General features: G+C 42.9%; 1 protein-coding gene across 1 annotated transcript in view; it reads left to right on the top strand.

Annotated features, from left to right (window-relative positions):
• The window catches only part of LOC115464772 (oocyte zinc finger protein XlCOF6-like), a 524,570-nt gene that overhangs the window by 336,320 nt on the left and 163,126 nt on the right, over positions 1–25,124 (top strand). The window lies entirely within an intron of this gene.

Below are 25,124 nucleotides of genomic sequence, written 5' to 3'. Positions count from 1 at the left end.
AAGTACATATTAGCATCATGTACATCATCCTGAGAAACATCCTCCTACTCTCCCGCACATCTCCTCTTTCCCTCTGTAAAACCCACTTCCTTCAACCCTTCCCATTCCCCCACCCCTCTCATCCCCTAGCTCAGTTCTCGTCCAGCTAAATTGATGAATGGAAATAAGAGGAGGACTCCACCCCCCCCCCCCCCCCCCCACCGGCACCTAGTAATATCATTCATCCAAATCATAACCAGGCACCCTAAACAATACAGGCTCAAACTAATCAGCATAAATTATGCAAAATGTGATCACTATGAAGTAGTATTAAAAAAAACATCAATACCCCCTTTTGCGACATGTTCTAATAGGAAATGATCTGAAGGAGCCTATAAGGACATGATATGCCATATGATCAACTGTAAATGAATGCCTGTTGGCAGTTCATTTAACCCCTCGCGTCTCCCGTATGGGTTGTTTAGGTTGTCTGCAGGAGGTGAACTTTCCTGGTGTTGACCCTTTGCCATTGTGCGTTATCTCTTTCATTTTTGGGGCCTCCTCCATGATTTCCTCCGATGATCAGCTTCCCAGGATCTGCAAAACTTCCTTGTGGACACACAACAGTTTTTTCCTTGTACTCCAAGCTCAGCCTGAAAGGAAATGTCCTTTGATATCATATCTGCTCCTTTCTCAACTTGCCAATAATATCTCTGCAATAATATCTCCTATTATCTCCACTTTCCTAAGCTTCTGTAATGAGATGGCTTGGTTCATCTCATTAGCTGTAAATGACATGGCATCAAGAGGTCTGTGCGCATGCTCGATCTACATATCGGTACGCAGGTCTGTCCATAAGGTCAAGATATCAGCTCTGGCAGCCGCCAAATCTGCTTTCAATTCTTCAAACCATTCCCGGAATTCATCCAACCCAGTAAGTGACACATCTTCTTGATCAGCCAAGTCTCCTGCAGTTCCCATACCCAGGTTCTTCACCACCGCTGTGTTTCACTCTCACGGCATAGCTGGCTGTTTCCTTGCTTCACAGATTCCTGCAGATCCAGCACTTGCTTTCTGTACACCATACAGCATAAAGAAGCAACAGTTCAGGAGTAGTTGATCACTACTGTTAGCAACTATAAAGGGGTACTTTTGGTGGTCAATGGAAGATGACATCACTTCTTTCGCAAACATCATTATGAGAAAGATCAAAAGTACCTCCTCATCCAGCAGTCTGTCTGTCGTACATACGTTTATGGATTTACACTTCTTGGTCATTAGCACTTACTCAGGTTTTTCATTCTCTTGCTTCGTTTTCTTACTATAGTGGTCATTGTTTGCCTGTTTTCTCTTGATTCCTCTGGATGCTGGGTTGGATTCCTTCTGAGGAGCTCCACTCATGTTGGAAGTCTTGCTGTCCACTGTAATATTTACAGTGCTATTATCAGAAATAGGATCTCTTGAATCTTGTGGAAGATGTATACTTTCTCTTCAGGCTTGTGGGGCATAAATTCTCTTCAAACTTTGTGGGATATTTTAGGGTCTTCCGTGGCTGTGTGGGAGATGATTTCTCTGACTCTGAAAGACACTTCAGTTGCTCCTCTGGTTGTGTAGTGTATAACTTTGTTTCCTCTGTATGGAAGGGATATGTCATCTTTGGAACAGAGTAGGCTCTGATGTCATCTGTACTTTGAGTCTGCTGAATATGCAGGCCCTGGATTGTGGATCTTGCTGTATTTTTTCAAGGCTGTTTTTAATACTGCATGAAAAGAAAAAGAAGAAGAAAAAGAATTAAGGAAAGAGAATCTAAAAGAAAGGATTCATATTGTAGTCAAAATAGAAAATCCGGACAGGAGACAGAAACATTGAGAAAAAAATACAAAAATCTAGAATATGAATAATGGAAAAGAGAAAACAGTAAAGAAATCAGGACATTTTAAAATCTTTGTGTGATTTTATAATAATCAATGGATTTAGAAAACCATAAATTGGCAATTTCCTATTCTGTCATATTAGGTCAGGCTTTTATGAAAAAAGAGGGAATTCAAGTGAAATCATTTTAAGAAAAATAATGACAACCAAAAAGAGAAAATGATTAAATAGAGAGAGAAGAGCCAGCCTCACTGCCATACTGATCTCACAGTCAATCCCCTAGTACGATCTTCTGCCCCAGGTTAGTATTCATAAGCAGCTAAGTAGAGGGCATCATGGTCATTGGTTGAGGGAAATGCCTTTTAGCCAGACTGATGTTTGTGGGTTCTAGAAGGGCCCCAGTCAAGGATCATCACTGGAATGACCAAACTAGGCATGTTAAGGAGGTGGGGATAGAAAACAGGAGAAAATCTCTGGGCAGTTTCAAATGAATGCTCATGGTGCCACATCCCAACACTGGCTGCAACTAAGATGAATGTATAAAGGAGCAGGAGGAAACTTCCAGGGTTAAAAAAAAAGAAAAGGAATCAGTAAAACATGAGAGAATACAAAAGATTTCAAAATTCAATGTTTCATATGACAAATGTGTTCTTATTAGCTATTATCCTCTTAATTCTATAAAAGTTGCCATAAATTGCGCACACAATTATGGGCACATATTCAATTTGTGTGCATAATTTAAGTGAATAACCAATAATTGGCCTTTTAACAAGCAATTATTGGCACTAATTAGATTTAATCATTATTTACTTGCGTAAATTGGTGTGGAATCCACACAAAAATTTTATGTTCAGTCCTAAAATGGGGCAAGGAACAACTTGAAAAACTGAAAGTGGACAAAGCCATTGGCCAGAAGAAATATATCTCAGGATATCAAGGGAGCTCAAAGTTCTGGTAGGTCCTCTTAAAGATTTGTTTCATAAATCCTTGGAGATGGGAGAGGTTCCATAAGACTGGAGAATAGCAGATGTGGTCCTTGTTCATAAAAATGATGACAGAGAAAAAATGGGAAACTACAGGCCACTATGCCTCTCTTTGGTGGTTGGAAAAATTATGGAAGCACTGCTGAAGAACAGTATAATGAAGTTTGTAGAATCCAGCAAGTTGCAAGATTTGAGGAAAAGTGAAGATGCAGGTGTTCTCTGAGGACAGCAGGACATATGTTCTCACATCTGGGTAATGTTATCTGCGGAGCCCCAGTACAGATGCTGCCCAGCGTTCCTTTTCTGGAAGCTTATTGCAGGTCTACTGCACAGGCACATGTCTTCTTGACTGCTCAACTTGCACGGGACACACAGTTATAAAAAAAGCATAGAGAATATAAGTCATGGGTGTGTGTGTGTATGGGGGGGGGGGGGGGGAGAGTATATGAGAACATATGTCCTGCTTTCCTTAAGCAACATTCAGTACAAGTGAGTAACTTCAGTCAATAGGGGACTTGCAAAGGCAAGGCCAATAGAAGCAATAATTCTAACAAAAAGAAAAGGAAAATTATGTCTTGCCTGATAATTTTCTTTCCTTTAACTGCAGCAAATAAATCCAGAGACTTGTGGGTTGTGACCATTTACCAGCAGGCGACGAATTACAGGATGGTATGCTCCTTGGTTAGACACTATTTCTCATAACATAGCAGAAGGAATAAAGAGTCACAATAGTTCCTCTTTCTCACAGAGAAGCAGCATGAACAGTAGAAAACAGCTAAATCTTTCAGCTCCAAAATGAGCCATTACCCTAAACTGAGAAATGAACAAACCATGAGAACATAACACTGAAGAAGAGTGGGGTTCTGGATTAATCTACTGTGGTTAAAGGAAAGAAAAGGATCAGGTATGACATAATTTCTCTTTCCTTAGCACCTGCAGCAAATGAATCCAGAGACTTGTGGGATTTAGCAAAGCAGGCTTTATGTAGGGTGGGAATTCAAAATTCCTGTGGAGAGCACCAAACAGGGGAAAGAAGAGTCTGCTCAAGCCACAATATCCAGATGATAAGGCTTGAAAAAAGGATGCAGTGAAGACCAAGCAGTTTCTTTACATATGCCTTATTTATTTATTTTTTTGTTACATTTGTACCCTGTGCTTTCCCACTCATGGCAGGCTGTCACGTTCTCAAAACTGGAAACTAGGTTGTGAGCCCTTGGGCCACTGCCGAGGAGCGGCAGTGGCAGGCAAAACCACCCCACGCCAGAAACAGGGCAAATCTCAGGCAAGCAGTTAGGCTTCACCTGCACCTGGCCACTTTTCACCCAGAGTTGAGCTCTGGGCTTCAGGTGGCCGGCAGGACTTGCTGGACAGGGCAGGACTGGATAACAGCAAGGCAGCACAGGGACTGAGGGTCAGAGGGGAAAGGGAGGAACATGGGCAGCAAGGCAGGAGACTGGGCAAGGAAGGGAAAGCTAAAGGGCAGAACAGAAAGCTGCAGAACAGCCACTAAACAGGGAACAAATACTGACTAACAAGACACAGCACTAAGAGCTGCAAGCAGCCCCAAAGCCAGAACACAGACAAACAGAAACTAAACACAGAATTACAAACAAGAAACCAGGCAAGGAAAGCAAGTAAAACCTAAACTAAACACAGACTAACTAGAAACAGGCAAGAATCTCAGGCAAACAACTGGACTAGCAGAAGTACAACAAGCACCAACATACCAGGGCCTTAGACGCAATGCAAAGGCAAAGCAGCAAGGTTTCAGAATGGCTAATAAGCCCAGCAGCACCTGGAGCTCAGCTGCAACCATCACCAGGAAACTACGGGTGCTGTGTAGGTTCAATCCAAGCAAGCAAGTCTGGCAGCCCAGAAGATCTGGACCGGGACTAGGGCTGAAATCTGGAACGGGTGACGGTCCACAGCAGCCACCAGTTCTGGCCACCAGAGGGCGAGGTGAGCACAGACGTGACACAGGATCAATGTGGCTTACATATTGTTTACAGGTACTTATTTGTACCTGGGGCAATGGAGAGTTAAGTGACTTGCCCAGAGTCACAAGGAGCTGCCTGTGCCTGAAGTGGGGAATTGAACTCAGTTCCTCAGTTCCCTGGGACCAAAGTCCACCACCCTAACCACTAGGCCACTCCTCCACTCCCTTCAAGGGAAAAAAAATCATGATTCCACCAAAAAGTAGCTAGGGCCTAGCAGAATATGCTCAAAGAGAAGCCGGCAGCTGCTTGCTGAAAGAAGGTATGCAGAGACAATCGCCTCCTTAATCCAGCAAGAAATAGGCACCTTAGATGCTGCATGACCCAGATTCGAGCCTAAAAACAGAACAAAAAGATGATCAGATCACCTGAAAACATTGGTAACTTGCAAATACTGGAGACGCAATCGATGAACATCAAGACAAAAAAGCAAGTGAAAATCCAACCTGCAATACTACTACTACTACTTATCATTTCTACAGCGCTACTAGACGTACGCAGCGCTGTACACTTGAACATGAAGAGACAGTCCCTGCTCGATAGAGCTTACAGTCTAATTAGGACAAGCAAACAGTACAAACACGAGATAAGGGAATATTAAAGTGAGGATGATTAAATACAAGTGAATAAGGGTTAGGAGTTAAAAGCAGCATCAAAAGGTGGGCTTTTAGCTTAGATTTGAAGACGGCCAGAGATGGAGCTTGATGTACCGGCTCAGGAAGTCTATTCCAGGCATATGGTGCAGCAAGATAAAAGGAACGGAGTCTGGAGTTAGCAGTGGAGAAGAAGGGTGCAGATAAGAGAGATTTACCCAGTGAACGGAGTTCCCGGGGAGGAATGTAGGGAGAGATGAGAGTGGAGAGGTACTGAGGAGCTGCAGAGTGAATGCACTTATAGGTCAATAAGAGGAGTTTGAACTGTATGCGGAAACAGATAGGAAGCCAGTGAAGTGACTTGAGGAGAGGGCTAATATGAGCATAATGACACTGGCGGAATATTAGTCGTGCAGCAGAATTTTGAACAGATTGAAGAGGAGAGAGAAGGCTAAGTGGGAGACCTGTGAGAAGCAAGTTGCAATAGTCTAAGTGAGAGGTGATAAGAGTGTGGATGAGGGTTCTGGTAGTGTGCTCAGAAAGGAAAGGGCGAATTGTGGTGATATTATAGAGAAAGAAACGACAGGTTTTAGCAGTGTGCTGAATATGTGCAGTGAAGGAGAGGGAGGAGTCGAAGATGACCCCAAGCTTACAAGCTGATGAGACAGGAAGGATGAGAGTGTTATCCATAGAAATAGAGAGTGGGGGAGGAGGAGAGGTTGGTTTAGGGGGAAAGATAAGAAGCTCAGTCTTGGTCATGTTTAGTTTCAAATGGCGCTGAGACATCCAGGCAGCAATGTCAGACAGGCAGGCTGATACTTTGGCCTGGATTTCGGCTGAGATTTCTGGTGTGGAGAGGTAGATCTGGGAGTCATCAGCGTAAAGATGATACTAAAAACCATGGGATGAGATATAGATGGAGAAAGAAGAGGTCCCAGGACAGATCCCTAAGGTACACCAACTGACAGTGGGATAGAAGTAGAGGAGGATCCACCAGAGTATATACTAAATGTATGCTGGGAGAGATAAGAAGAAAACCAGGAATCTCTTTCCTTAAAAGAGAGCATAAAAAGAGGCTGGCTAAGATGAAAAGCCAAAAACCACCCTAGACAAGAAGGAAAGGTACAAATAGTCACTCTTGAATCCGACAAAAGGAAGGAACAGATCTCTGTCTGACCATGCCTGTAGCTCAAACTCTATGAACTGAGGCAACAGCTACTAGATGGATAGATTTAAACGGAAGATCTTTCGAAGTAGCCTACTTCAAAGGGAGCCTTTTTTTTTTTTAAGAGCCCGCAAGACCATCCTAAGGTTCCACTCAGGACAAGGACAATGAAGAGAAGGCCTAAGACAATGAGCCCCTTTCAAGAAATGAACCCCATCTTTATGAGAAAAGAATGAGGAATCCAGAATCTAATCTCAGTAACAGGAATGAGCCACCACCTAAACCTTAAAGAGTTATAAGCGAGACCTTGCAAAGATCATCCTTCAAGACAGAGTGGAGGAGTGGCCTAGTGGTTAGGGTAGTGGACTTTGGTCCTGGCAAACTGAGTTCAATTCCCACTTCAGGCACAGGCAGCTCCTTGTGACTCTGGGCAATTCACTTAACCCTCCATTGCCCCAGGTACAAATAAGTACCTGTAAGTCGCTTTGAGCCTGCCATGAGTGGGAAAGTATGGGGTACAAATGTAACAAAAAAAAAAATATGTGTGGCAATGAGGCCCGAAACAGAGGCACCCATTCAGGGCATCATGCTTCAAAATTCACCAGACACAAGCATTCACAGCTAAAGTTGAGTGTTTTTTCCTCATAAGTAAAGTTGCAGTGATATTGCTAGCATATCCTTTCCTTCTCCATTTTGGCTTCTCAAGAGCCAGGCTATGGACCAAAGCAGGAGGGATCCTCCATCCGAATGGGACCCTAATGGAGGAGTCCGTGACTCAGAGGAAGACAAACGGTTTCCCACTAGACAACGAATCAAGCCAATCCGGAGCAAATCAATGACCAACCCACAATGACGGCTCAGTATCCGATTGTGCTTCCCTTAAGTCCCGCCCTCTGATGTAACTTTCGCAAGGGTGGGACTTGAGAGAAGGCCGGCCAACGACGAAGCGAGTTTTCTTCTCTCAGACGCGAGGCACCGCCGCTTGGAGGTTTTTAAAAAATGCTGGGTCAGGTGAGGTGCGGGCGGGTCGGGTGGCAGAAGAGGGTCATTGGCGGGTCGGGGAGGGGGCTCAGACGGGAGGGGTCTCAGGTGGCTGGAGGGAGGGGGAGCAGCAGGGGAACGAGGAGACTCACGTGGCGGGACATGGGTGGAGGGCAGGCGAGCGTGGTCGGAGAGGCAGAGGCGAGGCGCGGGGCCCCCTCGGTCGCCTCTGCCTAAGACCGGCCCTGAGCAGGTACAACACTAAACAAAGGCATAGAGATGTGTGTAACCTGTGTGGAGTGGCAGATAGAATGCCCTACAAGGAGTGACAAGTATAACTCTAACCATTTCTAAGGGAAGAGTGGAGGAGTAACCTAGTGGTTAGTGCAGCGGACTCTGATCCTGGGGAACAGGGTTCAGTTCCCACTGCAGCTCCTTGTGACTCTGGGCAAGCCACTTAATCCTCCATTGTCTTAGGTACAAATAAGTACCTGTATATAATATGTAAACCGCTTTGAATGTAGTTGGAAAAACCACAAAAAGGCAGTATATAAGTCCCATTCCCTTCCCTTCCTGGGCATACTAGATAGACCATTCAAATATTTATGTGCTGTCATTTACTATGTTACCTCAAACAGAAAGAATGGGAGGATATCCAGCATAGAGTAGCAGTTAAAACTGTAAACAAAGGCAGGGAAGGGGGTAACCTGCACAGATTGGTATTATAATCCTAAACATCGTACTTGTCTTTATCTGCTATCATTTACTACTTTGTAAGAAATCAAGAGGAGGTCGTCATAACAGGGAAGTAAAAAAAAAGAAAGAATCACGAAGGAGTAAATCAGGCAACCTAGAAAAGAGCAAGAAAGTCTGAGTGAGAAAAAGAGAGATGCACAAATTAAGAACATAGTAATCTATTACAGTTACTCCTAGTGATCAATGTGTAAAATTCATTAAAGGCACATTTAAAGAACACTCTTTGGAGAAGTGGGGTCAATGGAGGGAACGAGAAATTTAAAGACCGATTTGAATTGCAGAAGGAGCAGAACTAGTGAAAGAAATAAGAGCCCATTGGCTTGTAAAGATTTGCTTGCTTCCCCAAATCCTTTTGAGTTAAAACAGAGATTAAATGGTTGCACAGTCTTATATGAAAAGTCAGTAACTCCATGAAATGTTTGTAAGACATCACAAATGTATAAAAGGTAAGACATGGAGGGGCATTTTCGATATGACGTCTTAGTCTAACTTTGGACATTTCGCACAAAACGTCCAAAATATGCAAATAGGAAAGAAGATCATTTTCAGAAAAGGAAAACATTTTTTTAAAAATACTCTTTCAAACAAGGTTTTGTTCTTTGTGCGTGTTTTTTTAATTTTTGAAAGGAAAAAAAAAAACGTCCAAGTGAAAAATGTAGAAAATCAAGCCATTGGGCTGGTGAGTTTTCGAGGGCTCACAGTTTCTACCACAAGTGTAACAGGTAGAGGGAGGTATGGGCCTGGGTCCACCTGTCAATGCAGTGCACCCACCCAGTAGACTACTCCAGGGACCTGCATAGGCCACTCTAATGAACCTGAGTACAACATCTGAGGCTTAGCAAGTAATCACATTTTTGGGGGGTGGAAGGGGGTCAGTGACCACTGGTGGAGTAAAGGGAGGTCATCCTTGATTCCCTCCAGTGGTCATTTAGGGCACCTTTTTGTGCTTTATTCGTTATAAAAACAGGTCTAGCTCAAAACCACATTAGTTTTTAGTCCTGGATGGTTTTGATTTGTCTAAAGAGAATCCATGTGCGTGGAGAACTCAATAGATCCCACGAAATGTAAAATGTAAACAAAAAGGTGGGAATGTGAGCCAGACTATCCAATAACTGGACCCAAAGTCAAGTTTTAAAAAATAAACAATATTTATTAATTTTCAAGCAAATAATAATAAAATAATTCCACATTAAAAATGACTCGACACAACATTGTGTTTCGGCCAGATGGCCTACATCAGGAGTCTATCAACAAAAAATAATAAATAAATACATGAATAAGATGTACATTGAAATAAAGTTCGATGAAAAAGGACATTTAAAATATAGAATATCATAAACTATACCATGTTGATATAAATACTAATAGAAATGGTATGTCAAAAGATGATAAAATGATGATAAAAACGCTAGAAAACAGATGTAAGACAATAACCAAAGATAATTACCATGCTAATATAAATGGTATGTCAAAAAATAATAAAATAATGATAAAATGATGATAAACCGAAACATGTTGAGAGGCATAACTTTGAATGCAGAAAACATACATTAAACTAAATGCATGTAAAGGAAACACTTACATAAAATATAAAATGTAAATTATAGGATGACAACACATACTGCAATTCTAGACTTCCATATCCAGGCTTTGTAAAACGAGATTTGGATGTCCATGCAATATGAATGTCTAAATGCCAATTTTCAGATGTCCAAAACAAGAATAAAGCTTCTAAATAAGGGCCATAATGTCAAAAGAAAATACTTATAGCATTAGTTAATTAAAAAAAGCAAAATAAATAAAATGAGCATATCCACATTTAATAAAAATTTAAAATACATAAAGATATTTACAATAAAACTTTTTGCAACTATTAAACTTTCACTAAATTTGAATTATATAACAAACATTTCCCTCTAAGGCAGAAAGGAGGGTGCTTAACCATAAGACTATACCAATCCCTCACAATAAATAAAAAATACTATCTCAAAATTTGAGCAACTGTACCAGCTATAACCACACTCCAACATCACAACACTAAATCCTACTAAATTCTCTTCCAAAGAACTACCTATCAGATAACCCCCCCCCCCTCTTAAATTCATCTCTGGGTGTGACCCAGCTCTGGCAGATGCAGCACCGGAGAGGCGGTCCATGCGGACTGGACAACCACAGGCCCTCTTAGTCATGCAGCTGATCCTAGTTTGACTTCAAGCTTTGCTCTTTCTTTCTCACCCTCTGCCTCAATTTATGAGTCAGGCCTTGACAGCAATGGGAATCAGTGGCGTAGCCAGACTTGACATTTTGGGTGGGCCCAGAGCTAATATGGGTGGTCACTATGTATATAGGTATGAGTAGAATAAATTAACGTGCACTTGGGGGCTCTTTTACTAAGTGGTGGTAGCTGCAAATTGCACCTATTGCCCACGGAAACAGCTGTCCTGCATCAACATAAACCTCTTCCATAAATGTGGGTAGCAGAAGTATAATAAAGTAACCTTCTTTCTAAAGCTTTGCAGCCCCAAACCCCACAATCTAGATCAGTGGCTGGCTGGGACACACCCAACAGATATGTTCATTTAGGCGACACACTGAACACTGCAGTCTGTGACAGAACCAAATAAGAGCCCAAATATTATTTAGTTTAAAAAAAAAAAAAGGTTGCAAGGAAAATATAAAACTCTCAATTCAATAATCATTCATTTACACAAATTAATACATTAAACTTTTTCACAAATGTTAACATATCAAAAACCACATGAAGGAAAGTTCAAGAATTCTTAATGATAAACATATGCAAAATTATATTGTCAACATTAAGATTTTTTTCCACCTACTGTAGCATACAGAATATAACTAGAATGTTTCCTCTTACAGCTTTCCATTAAAAAAATGTATTCAAATTCTGGGAGCACCTCAGTAATAGCAACACAAAATTCCTTCACTGTCAGATACTTTGTGAAGCAACACTAAATCCTGCAAAGAAGCTTCTCAGAGCCTATATTACAAACCTTATCACCAATTCTGAACATGAATACCAATAACAGTACCTTTAAAAAGGTAGCAGTGAATATACACAACAGCAATATGTGTCCCATTGGAAAAGCTAGACAAGTCAAACTCCTAGATCCCCCTTACAAACTACATGCCATACCAGCAGAATCTCTCACCTCAGTCGCATGCAACCCTCATCAATTACAGAATAAAGGACCAAAAATTTGAAATTGTCCTGTACACGGCATCAGCCCTGCCCTATCCTACCCTTCCCTACCCCCCCAATCCATCTCTATTAGCCCAGAATCAACCATAACCTTCCCTATCCCCCCCCCATCCCTACCTGTAGCCTGACATCAGTCCTGCCTTACCCTTTACATGTCCCCCCATAGTCATAGTAACATAGTAACATATAGTAACATAGTAGATGACGGCAGAAAAAGACCTGCATGGTCCATCCAGTCTGCCCATCTCTCTTGCCCTTCCCAATCTCCCCCCCCCCCTACCACACACACACACACCCTAATGCTTACCATCATTAAATATAAACCTTTTTCTTTTTACATCCTGGGCAGAGCCTGCCCTCACCCAGAAATCCACCAACATTAAGCATAAAACATTTTATTATCTGGGCACCGTAAAAGCATCCCCACCGAAATACCCACCAGCATTTTGCCTGGGTAGTACAGAGCCCACCCCCATCACATAAATTTTAAACATTTTTTCTTTTTTCTCTCTCTCTCTCTTTTTTTAACCTGGGCTTGAGCTTCTTACAGACTGAGGTAAAGGTCTACTGCTCCTGAGCACCTGATGGGTGTGTAGTCTGTGCTGCTGGAGGCCCAAGCTTGCAGTGCCTGTTGATCAGTGCTGGCCCTGCTGGGGAAATTATTCTGGATCCTCCACTCATGATCCCAACTTTGCCATAGGCTTAAGGAATCCGGGTCCCAGATGCTTTCAGTGCTGGCAGGGCACAGTCACACACTGTGTCTGTCTGATGCACTGCAGGGGCGACCTGAGCAGACAAGTGTGCACAGGCTGCATTTTGGACACAAAAGAAATCAGAACTACTCGTTTGTAGGATGTTAACGCTATACTTCCTGCCATGTGGGGTGGCTGATCTGTCACCTATGTGCTTCTATAACACATAGATAATCATCCTCATTTGCTAAGCACATTGCCCCATGGGGACGTAATAGGATTAGAAGATCGTAAAAGTAGATGTTATAACAAAGATTGGTTTTCCTATGGATCGTTCACTCTGTTTATCAAGGTTTTTGGCAGATTATTTTAAACTCTAGGGTCTCACTTTGTTTTCTACTGTGCGACTGGGTGAATCCGTAGTTTCCTGTACCAAAGCTCATTTTCTTATGAGCTTTAAAAAGTACAGTGAAATTTGAGTGCCGTTTAGATAACTTTGTATTGGTAGAAAGACTAATGGGTTTAAACACGGCCCCTTTTTCCAAGCACTGTGCGTGCAGCAACAATAAAGCAGGTTAGGACGGCTGCTGCTGTACTCAGATTTGCACATGGCTGAAATGCTGCTGTGCACTGTGTGCAGCCTAACCAGCACCTGAGAAGACAGGCACCGATTGGCGGGTTAGAGACTGGGTGGGCCTGATCCGAGATTGGTCGGGCCTGGGCCCATCCAGGCCCACCTGTAGCTACGCCCCTGATGGGAATATATTAGTTGTCCTACACTTACTGGCAAAAATTTCCATTCTGATGTACACAATTCTCATCCCCCCCCCCCCCCCCCCCATACTTCCTGCTAGCGTCTTACGATCTCAACTTTGCAGTATCCATTGTACTGGAATGGCCGCTGTCAAATTCTTTAAGCTGTGTTGAAAATTTATAAATGGGCAAATTGGAAAGGGAGATACAGTGTAAAACAGATTCCTTATTTCAGTTTATTTGTTAGTACAGTTTTCCCCATTATTTTATCACATCATAATTGTAGTGTTAAATCTGATTTCCAGTTGTGCAGAATTAAAAAAAATCACACAAGCTTATTTGTTCTATAATTTCTGAAAAACAAAGTAAAAAGAATGCGGAGGTTTGAACTTGATGGGATAATGGGTTCTTTCAAGGAAAAGGTCTTGAGACACATTTTTATCTTTCTAACTTTCTTCCAGGTTTCTGTGTTCTATACCTGACTTCCCCTATTGCTTCCTCTTTTCACAGGGCCATAATTAGGGGTGGATGAGAGAGAGGGGCAGCCATCCAGGGTGCAAAGCCCATTGAGGATGGGAAACAAACTGAAATGCTAGTGTAGACAGGCAGCAGATGAAAAGCTAGGATGAATACAGTTCTCTTCTTAACATTCAGGTTGTGGGGAAGAGGACAGAACAAAAAGGACAGAGCATCAGAGTGGAGGGAGTTAAAGAAAAAGGGGATGAGAGCAGAGTGAGAAACGTGGGGCACAAGTATTCTTGCCTGCCTTGGAGGTTAACATGCTTAGTTACAGCTCTACCTTCTCACCAATCATACACCTAAAAATCCTAATTGTTAAATTCATCCAAACCCTCTCCTGTTCTGTACTCACTAGGCATCTGTGACTTTCTTTTTAGGGCTTCTGCTTTTTGTGTCTCCTTCTTCCTGAGAGGACAGTTGATAAGAGGTTCCAGCAGATTCAGTAGAATCCTCACTGCATGGCTGGATGCTCTTCTGAACCAGAGATTCTCCGATTTCTATGATCTCAGGTTCAGCACATGTGCAGCCTACATCAGACACACTGGATACAGCAATCTCATGCTCTGTGGAGTCTCTTGGTAACAATGGCTCCAATATTAGACAATGGAAGTCATCCTCTTCGGTTACATTCTGGAACTGGAAATGTATTAGGGAGCAAAGGTGTAAACACCGGTGCTGGTTTTGATTGTGTACATTCTCCACTGGGCTGTCAGTAACTGCATCTCTAGACTGGAGCGCTGAATCTTCCTGGGATACCAGTCCATTTTCTGTAAACTCTTGAGCCATTCTAGTGGCAGTGTTGGAGGTGCTTGCCTGAGTCCCCCATTCATCAGACTCAGGGTAGCCGTCAGTAGTAGAAGGTATTTCATTCACCTGCACAGAGTCTGTAAATGTGCCACGTGAAAAGGCCATCTTTTCAGATCTTCAGAGGTCTATGGCTCTGAAAGCTTAATCCAACAAGGATTTCAGAAGAAACTGAGTTCAATGCAGATAAGCTGAGTTCAGGAACAAAACTATATGTAAAAACTGATCTGTGAAACAGAAAATTAAACAGGATTTTATCAATAGAAGCTCTATAACCCCATTAATAAAGCAAGAACATTTCAAAAGAGTACAGAAACCCTAAAAGAATAAACCCATAAACCCTTCAAGAACAACTCTAAACCCCCCCTGAAAATGATGAGTTCCTCAGGCCAACCCTCAGCACCGATCACCTATTCCCTTAAAACACAAGCACAGAATCCAAACATCAGTTCAAACCTAACCTTAAAATTCACTGAAGAATACAGTCAGAATATCAGATGAATTTAGAGAAAGGTTATTGGAGGTAACTGTTAGAAAATCTATAATGACATACCTGAAATCTTTTAAAATTTGTTTGTTGATTTTTATTTCCACAGTAACCCTGAAGTTTCTATGATCCATTCTTCTAATGGAACCTGATGACCAACAGAGTAAAGAGAGGGAAGGTTGGGTGATTATTTTTCAAAAAGGCGGCAAATAAAACCTAATAAATAAATAAACAAACAAATTAATTAATATCATACACCTCTAAGCAAATCTAAGGGAAGCACCACCAACTTCCCCTTCAAGGAGACAGTGAAACCAGATCCTTCGCTAGAAGCAAATGCACATTTCATTTTCACTCTATCCTTATCCCACCTCCACACTCAACATGATCTTTTCTCTCTCTCTCTGTGCCATCCACTGCCCCCCCCCCCCACCGCTTCCATAATCCTCTCCCCACTCTGATTCCCAGCACACCTGTACAACTTTCTTTCCCCAATACACGATTCCTTCTCTCCCCTGATTCCTTGCCCCTCCCCCACTTCCACACACACACACACACACACACACACACACACACACACACACACACACACACACACACACACACACACACACACACACACAGAGTTTATTTCCCACATCTTCTCCTCCTCTGGCTGGCTTCATTCTGCCAGTTTGAATGCTTGGTGTCAGCAGGTCCTGCAGGAATATGGGGCCCCATACATTCAAACTGCAGACTGAAGCCAGTGGGCAGAGGCAGACAGCATGAAGTACTGCTCACTTCTTTCTGAAAAGGCAGAACAGCACAGTGTAGAAGGTATTGGGAAATTGAGAGAAGATTAGGAGGGAAGTAGATATTTGGGAGGGAGGAGAAAGAAAAGTCTGCATGAAGAGGGGAAATCATGAATTTTCAATAGGCAAAAGAGAAGGAAGGAGGCTGCTGTATAAGGGATCCTGAACCTGGATAGCAGCAGGCCAGAGCGATGGGCAGATACAGCTAAGGACAGGGAATATATTTACCTGTCTCCTCCAGACAGCTCTAGCTGAATGGAAGCTGATTTATGAAGTTCATCAGAAAATACCCTGTGAAGTAATCTGATTGGTCCAGCAGTGCATTCATAATACACGTGTCAATGAATGAGTATTTATTACATCACAGATGGGCTACTGGGCTGGGCTTCAATCACCTTTCAAAATGCATACTGTGGTACATTGATGACATTTTTATGATTTGGACTGAGGGGGAAGACAAATTCCTTCAATACATACCATCCTACAATCAGATTCAAAATTGACTACTCCCCAGAAAAAGTCAATTTCTTGGACACCATAGTCTCAGTCAGTGATGGCAATATACAAACATCTATATACACTCCAGCTTCCACCCTTCACATACAAAAAAAAATCCATTATTTACAGCCAAGCCACACGATATCACCGTATCTGCTCTGACACAGAGGACAGAGACAGACACCTTGAATTCCTGACTGCATCCTTCAAACATAAAGGCTACAACCCCAAAATAATCTCCAAGAATATTGCCTCCTCCCTCAAAATACCCAGGGAAAATCTACTACAGTACAAAGAAAAAAAAGCCACAGACAGAATCCTCCTTATAGTGACATACAATCCAGAGCTGGAAAAATTGAGAAAAATCATAAAAGAGCTACAGCCTCTACTCCAGGAAGATGAATTACTGAAAGAGATATTCCCATCCCCACCAGTGCTAGCTTTCAGACAGCCACCCAACTTAAAACACAAGCTAATTAGAAGTAAGCTCCCAACACAGACTCAAAAAGAAGAGAAGGGCACACATCCTTGCAATATATCCAGCTGCAAACTATGCCCACACATCTCACAGGACCCCACAGTCATTCACAAAGGAAAAATATTCAACATAAAGGAATCCTTTACATGCTCATCTTCCAATGTGGTATACATCATCCAGTGTAAGAAATGTGACCAAGGATGCTATATTGGAGAAACCAGCCAAATGCTAAAGACAAGATTTAACTTACATAGACATCACATTAAAAATGCCAGTGCCAGCCAAGATGCCACGCCTGTGGGGCAGCACCTTACAAAACCAGGACACTGTACCAGTGACTTCATAGTAAGAATCCTGAAAGGTAATTTTAAAACAATACAGTCAGAATGATTGAATATTTTGACACCCAACAGACAGGACTTAATAAGGATCTGGGTTTTCTAGCCCATTATAAACCGTAAAGTTGTATTTCTCTGTTTATTTCTCTGTATATCACCCTCCTCTCACCTATCCATATCCATCCTGTTAGAATATCAATGAAATGCTTTGATGTCCCCATGCATATCCCCACCCTCCCACTCTGTCAGACTGTCAAAGTAATGCTTTGATGTTTCTCTTATATATACTATCATCTACCACGTTTGCTTATTTCCGATCTGATGAAGAAGGGCAACCTTCGAAAGCTAATCAAGAAATGTCTTAAGTTATGTCCAATAAAAAAGGTATCATCTTATTTTCTTTTCCATGTTTTATTTTGTTTGATTTCTATTGAAAACAATACAGGAACGTAAGACCTTTGGAGTCAGAATGATTAAGCATTTTGACACCCACCAGACAGGACTTCAAAGATCTGGGTTTTCTAGCCCAATACAGGCCATAAAATTGTAAATTGCACTGCTTGTTTGTCACCGTCCTGTCTCCATGCATATCCCTCTGTCTCACCTATCCACCTCCATCCCCACCCTGTCAGATTGTCACTGTAATGCTTTGATGTCTCACTTGTATATACTGTCATCTACCAAGATTTGCTTATTTCCGATCTGATGAAGAAGGGCAACCTTCAAAAGCTAATCAAGAAATGTATTAAGTTATGTCCAATAAAAAAAGTATCACCTTATTTTCTTTTTCATGTTTTATTTCTATTGATTTGCTCATGGTAGAAATCAGTTGGCAGTAAACACAGAGATGCCCATAGGAATATAATGGCCATCTCGGCTTTTAGTAAACGACCCCCAAAGCACACAATTGCAACAGGGGTGTGCATATGAGCAGGTCAGGGGCATGTCTTGCAGTTGCATATGTATGTTATATAATACTATCACTTACATGCACTATTCGTGCGCATTTACACCAACCATTCAGCTGGCATTTAGTGCTTGTGCCTAAAGTTAGGTGTGAAAATGATGACTTTTTCTGTTATTCATATAATTTCTATTATTGAATTGGCACTTAGAGCAACCTTTTTTGAATTGCCACAGTGAGATGGCGCATTTTTGGCCATTCTTAGCAGAATAACTGACGCGCTTTCAGATTCACTGGGAATCATTTGTACACTGCACTCTTCCAGTCTTGCCAGAGATTTTCTATTGAATTCAAGACTGGGTTTTGACTGGTCCACTCAGGGACATTCACTTTCTTCTTCTCGATCAACTCCCTTGTTGATTTTGCTTTGTGCTTTCCATCATTCTTCTGCTGAAAAATGAATCTTATCCCCCATTTCTAGGTCTGTGACAGACTGAAACAGCTTTTCCTCCAGGATCTACCTATTCTTTCTACCAACATTCTTTCCCTTAAAATCCACAAGCCCCACTGTCCTCACCGCTGCAAAATATCCTCACAATATAACGCTGCCACTACCATTCTTTACCACAAAACCTCCCACGTGCATGCAGTGTCTTCTAAGCGTTGCTTTGCAAATACTATGTAGCACAGAATCTCCCAAATTCTATATATGGCCCTCAGAATTGCGTGTGCAAATTGAATAATGAGCCAAGTAGTGATGATAATTGGACCGTAATAATTGTTAGTGCTAATTGGGATTAATTTAAATTTATTACACTCTAGTATTGTTCGGATGCAGATCGACTACAATATACAAATACACAAAAAAAGGATCTGCTGTCAGCAAATGACATAAAACTGCCTACAGCTCAAGCTGTATTATGACCAGCAGGAAAAAAAAGCCTCAAAGAGCTTCCAGGTCCTGAATCGATCTGTTGAAGCTATAACGGGTCCATAGACCCTGCTTTCATCATTGGCCAAAAAAACCTACTATTATATCAACCTGCTGGTGAGGAATAATCTCTATAACTTCATAGGCAATTAACTACATTTATTTTAAATCGATAAACACCACACTTATTTTTAAATTTAAACATGCATATTTATGAGTGGCTCCAAAAACAGGGTGCGTCCATGGGAGAGGGTGTTTTGTGAAAGGAGCCCCATGTTTTTTTTTCAAAACAAAAGCTGAATAGGAATTAAAAAATATACTTTTCTGAATAGAATTAAAACTATAAATAATAATTTTTCTTAATGAAAATGGCTTAAGAGGAATGAAAACTTTACATACACACACACACATATATATATACAGTATGCATGAACTGAAGAACTGAATAAGCACTAAAAGTTTCAGAAGAGGACTGAATAACAACTAGAATTAATGTGTCTATTTTGCAAGAACTGAAATTATTTGTCATGAGTTTGTGAACGGAATAAAAAGTAACATTTTCAGAAGAAGACAATTGAAACTAGAATTAAGATTGTCAGAACTAGAATAAAATAGAATAAATTTATATATTTTGTAACTGAATAAGAGCTAAAACTAAAATATTATGCTGAATTAAAATATCACTGCATAAGAGAGACTAGATAAAAGGCTGGAGGAGGGGGTACATGAGAGAGAGAGAGAGAGAGAGAGAGAGAGACTGGTGGGGATCTAAGCTATGGTGATATGTGAACAAAGAGGCCTCTTAGTTTCACCTATCAAGTTGGTGATGTCACACAGCTGACAACATGATTTGGAAAGAGAATTTTCAGAGGTACCTTAAGGAACTGATTTACTAAAGATTCTTTGCTCATGACACAGAATAGGAAAACAACCTTAGTAAATCAGTTTCTAGAAGAACTACTGCTGATCTAGGATGGGATTCTCGCCCCCCCCCCCCCTTCCTTCCCTGCCTCCCTCTCTCCTCCCCTACAAAAAATAAATGTCACTGTGGACAGGTTTGGAGGAGTGGAGGAGAAGCGAGAGAGGTTTCCTCTGCTGGCTCCTAGATTTAACACAATTTGTTGAGGCCAGTTGTAAAATAATCTTGAAACTGTTGAATAGTCAATATATTCCTCAGTCTCACTTAGCCAGGGACCTCTGTAGTTCTTTTGAAGTAATTTGTAGGTTTTTACAGTGATCTTCTTCAGTAGTTTCCTTAATGTACAGGTACTGGTTTTGGAGGGACAGCCCAACTGAGGCAATGTGTTGGTAGTTCCAAAGTGTTTCTACTTTAAAATAATTGACCTGACAATGCACCAAGGAATATGTTAACACAATGACATTTACATAGTAACATAGTAGATGACAGCAGAAAAAGACCTGCACGGTCCATCTAGTCTGCCCAACAAGATAAACTCATATGTGCTACTTCTTGTGTATACCTTACCTTGATTTGTATCTGCCATTTTCAGGACTCAGAGGCAGATGCATCAAGCAAACGTTAAAAAATCTAAATCGTTAAAGTCCCTAACGATTTTTAAAAAACGAAGAATGCACCAAAAAAACAAGTCACACATGCTCGGATCGGTATTGAAAAGTACAATGTATCAAAGAATCGTAATCCACGTCGGTAACCGGCCCCTAAAGCATGCGCAGAGCAGCCAAGCGTTATGTTAGGTGCTCTGCGCATGCCACAAACAGTCAAAACACAAGCACGTGGCTCCCAAATCAAAACAAAAATTTAAAAAGGGTAGGGAAGGGGCAAGGGCGCTCGTGAGGAGCATCCTGCATGGCCGTCCTTGCCCCCCCCGCCCGAGGTCGCCGTCCCCCCCCCCCCCCCGCTTCTCCCTGCATTATAAATTAAAAAGCAAAACATACCTTTAGCAGCCCCGGCCCCCCTCCCTTCCTCACTACTCTGTCTCCCCTCAGCTCCGCCTCCTGACATCCTCCGCCCTGTGCCTCGCCCCCTCTTGGGGTCGTTGCCGCCATTCCCCCCTCCACCGAGCCCCCCTCCCTCTTACCGGGCCCGTGCAGCACCTCTCTCCTCTGTCCGAAGGCGCTGCACGGGCAAGAAGAAAAGCTGATGCCTGTCTTCACCCAGCTTCGGTCGCGCGTCTCTCTCCTCCTGGGCCCGCCCCGTCTGATGTCAGTAGCGGGGCACAGGGCGGCTGATGTCGGGAGGCGGAGCTGAGGGGAGACAGAATAGTGAGGAAGGGAGGGGGGCCGGGGCTGCTAAAGGTATGTTTTGCTTTTTAATTTATAACGCAGGGGGAAGCGGGGGGGGGGGGGGGGGCGGGGAACGGCGACTTCGGGCGGGGGGGGGGGGGGCAAGGACGGCCATACAGGACGCTCCTCACGAGCGCCTTTGCCCCCTCCCGATTATTTTTTTTGATTTTTGTTGGGTAAGGCTCAAACATGCTCTGGATACGCAAACACTACATTGAAGTGGTTTATGACACGTTTTCTTTAAGCTTAAACACAGCTCTTTTGGACATATGTAATGCTACGTCCTTTTGACCAATCACAGCGCTTTTAGCTCTGCTAATGCGCTGGGATTGGCTCACAGTTTGTTTGTTTTTTCACTTTACGATTTTTCCTGGCACAGAGCTGTCCTAACGAGAGGTACAGACCTCTCGTTAGATTTCCTGCCTTTTTCCTGTGTAAAGGCAATCGGAAAAGGTTAGTGCATCTCGTTTCAATGGGGTTTGTACACAAATTGCTCATCTGCATTCCGTTTTTGTTAGCTGCTAACTTCCTCAGTAAAAGCCCTTTGATGCATGCAACGGATCAAAATTTCCTCCTTGGAGGGTCGTTAAATGCTCATTAAGGTTTAGTGCATCTGCCTCTCAGACCGTAGAAGTCTTGCCCAGAACTAGCCCCATTTTCAGGACACAGACCATAGAAGTCTTGCCCAGAACTAGCCCCACCACCCAAAAACCAGCCCCGCCTCCCAATCTCTGCTAAGCTTCTGAGGATCCATTCCTTCTGCACTGGATTCCTTTATGTTTATCCCACGCATGCTTGAATTCCGCAACACAATGACATTTGTAATAGCTTTCTCCCAATCGCTACCTTTGGATTACTTTATTGGGGAGTTGTTTAGGCAGCTTCTTAGTCATCATGCTTAGATCTTTACTTCAAATTCACTTTACAAAACAAACAGCTTGATTTTTCATCCAGGAGTATTTAAATCAAATCACTTACTGTGATTGGATATAGTTGGGCTCTACTTAATTTATTAGGGCTTTCTTAAGGCAGTTTTCGGAAATGGAACTAATTTGGGTTTCCCCATAAGAAAAAGTGTGAAAACTTATGCAACCATGACTTGTTGATTTCTGATTCTTAATTACTTATGACTTATTAAGTGTCTTTATGAAGAGATTGACTCAAGGCAGTGTACAGCAGATGTAGCTGGACAAAGGCAACTTACACTGTAGTAACAGCAATAATTCCAATAAAGTGACCAAATGTCTGCATAAAGTGCAATTAAAACAGTGAGATAAACTTGGGTATAAGCCAATTAGATTTGTAGTAACAGTAATAATGCAGTATCAGTCTCATACACATTAAAACAGCACATTAAGAAATCGATATAACAGAAATATGATATGTCAGTACATGTTGGATATTTCAATAATTGTTACATATTGAAAGGGTATAGTTTGTGTAGATCGGTGAAATAAACTTATCCTTTTTAATACATTTTGAATTGTATTATTGGACAGGAAAATGTATAAGGATGTAAAGATTTTTTCAAGGTATTGTGATCTGTCTTAGCCAAAGATTACACTTTTGCTGATTCACCAATTTAAAGTGCTCTTTTTCTTCACTTTAAAGCCTTATTGACTCAACTTGCAATACAAGAGATTATTGTTGTTGTCCTCTCCTAATCCTTCCCACCCAGCCTGGTGGTAAAATGCTCAACTAACTGGGAAAGGACAGCCAGCGAGGGAGTGGAACCCACTTTATGATTCTGTCTCAAGGTGGTGTGGAAAATCATTCACATAGAGGGGGCATAATCGAAAGGGACGCCCATCTGCTAAGGCGTCCATCTCCGGCGACGTTTTAGGGAAGAGGCGGAGCAAACCGTATTTTCGAAAAAGATGGGCGTCCATCTTTCATTTCGATAATACGGTTTGGGCTGCCCAAATCCGAACATGTAGGTCGATCATGCAGATGGACGAACTTGCTTTTCAGCGATAATGGAAACTGAGAACGCCCATCTCCAAAACGACCCAAATGCCTTGGATTTGGTAGTAGGAGGGGCCAGCATTCTAGTGCACTGGTCCCCCTGACATGCCAGGGCACCCTAGGGGGCACTGCAGTGGACTTCTTAAATTGCTCCCAGGTACATAGCTCCCTTCCCTTGGGTGCTGAGCCCCCCCAAAACCCACACCCCACACCTATCCACCACTACCATAGCCCTTATGGGTGAAGGGGGGCACCTACATGTGGGTACAGTGGGTTTCGGGTGGATTTTGGAGGGCTCCCATTTTCCACCACAAGTGTAACAGTGGGTCTGCCTGACTGAAGTGCACTGCACCCACCAAAACTGCTCCAGGGACTTGCATACTGCTGTCATAGAGCTGGGTATGACATTTGAGGATGGCATACAGGCTGGAAAAAAAGTTTTTAAATTGTTTTTTTTTTTTTGGTGTGAGGGGGTTAGTGACCACTGGGGGAGTCAGGGGAAGCCATTCCCAATTCCCTCCGCTGGTCATCTGGTCAGTTGGGGCACTTTTTTGGGACTTGTTCGTGGAAAAAAAAGGTCCAAATAAAAGCGCCCTTCTTTTTTCCATTATCAGCTAAAGACGCCCATCTCGTAACCACGCCCCATCCTGCCTTCACTACTCTGCTGACACACCCCCTTGCAATGTGTTCGTCCCCGCGATGAACTGCAGTTGAAAATGCCCAAAATCAGCTTTCGATTATACCGATTTGGCCGCAATCGGGAGAAGAACGCCCATCTCCTGATTTGGGTCGGAATTTGGGCATTTTTCTCTTTCGATTATAAGGTGGATAGTAACATAGAGGGACATAATTGAACAGCGCCAGCCAAATCGATGGCCGGCCATCTTCGGGGCCGGATCCGCGAGAGGGTGGAGCCAAGCGTATTTTTGAAATACACTTGGCACCGGCCAAATCGTTCGCCGGATTTAGAGCAGGATCGCCGGGCTTACATGAGATGGCCAGCTCCGATTTTCAGCCATAATGGAAACCGGGGCCGGCCATCTCAAACCCGGCGAAACGTAAGGCGTTTGGGCGTGGGAGAAGCCAGCATTTGTAGTGCACTGGCCCCCCTCACATGCCAGGACACCAACCGGGCCCCCTAGGGGCACTGCAGTGGACTTCAATAATTGCTCCCAGGTACATAGCTCCTTTCCCTTGGGTACTGAGCCCCCCAAATCCTCCCCAAAACCCACTACCCACCACAGTACACCACTACCATAGCCCTTATGGGTGAAAGGGGACACCTACATGTGGGTACAGTGGGTTTTGGGTGGGTTTTGGAGGGCTCCCATTTACCACCACAAGTGTAACAGGTAGGGGGGGATGGGCCTGGGTCCGCCTGGCTGAAGTGCACTGCACCCACTAAAACTGCTCCAGGGACTTGCATACTACTGTCATGGAGCGGGGTATGACATTTGAGGCTGGCATAGAGGCTGGCAAAATATGTTTTAAATTTTTATTTTTAGTGTGGGAGGGGGTTGGTGACCACTGGGGGAGTATGGGGAGGTGATCCCCGATTCCCTTATCTGGTCAGTTGGGGCACCTTTTTGATGCTTGGTCGTGAAAATAAAAGGACCAAGTCTCGCCGGCAAAATGTTCATTAGGGCTGGCTTTCTTTTTTCCATTATGCGCTGAAGCCGGCCATCTGTAAGCCACGCCCATGCCCGCCCATGTCATGCCTTCGCTACGCCGCCGACACGTCCCCTGCGACGAAGTGCATTTGAAACCGGCCAAAATCGGTTTCGATTATACCGATTTGGCCAGATTAGAGAGATCGTCGGCCATCTCCCGATTTGTGTCGGAAGATGGCCGGCGATCTCTTTCGAAAATGAGCTGGATAGTAACATAGTAGATGACGGCAGAGAAACACCCGCACGGTCCATCCAGTCTTCCCAACAAGATAACTCATATGTGCTACTTTATTGTATACCTGACCTTGATTTGTATCTGCCATTTTCAGGGCACAGACCGTAGAAGTCTGCCCAGCACCGCCTCCCAACCACTAGCCCCGCCTCCCACCACCGGCTCTGTAACCCAATTTCCGCTAAGCTTCTGTGGATCCATTGCTTCTGAACAGGATTCCTTTATGTTTATCCCACACATTTTTAAATTCCGTT

Source organism: Microcaecilia unicolor, chromosome 1 (assembly GCF_901765095.1).
Source record: "Microcaecilia unicolor chromosome 1, aMicUni1.1, whole genome shotgun sequence".
NCBI lineage: Eukaryota > Metazoa > Chordata > Amphibia > Gymnophiona > Siphonopidae > Microcaecilia > Microcaecilia unicolor.
This window is presented reverse-complemented; position numbering and strand designations above follow the sequence as displayed.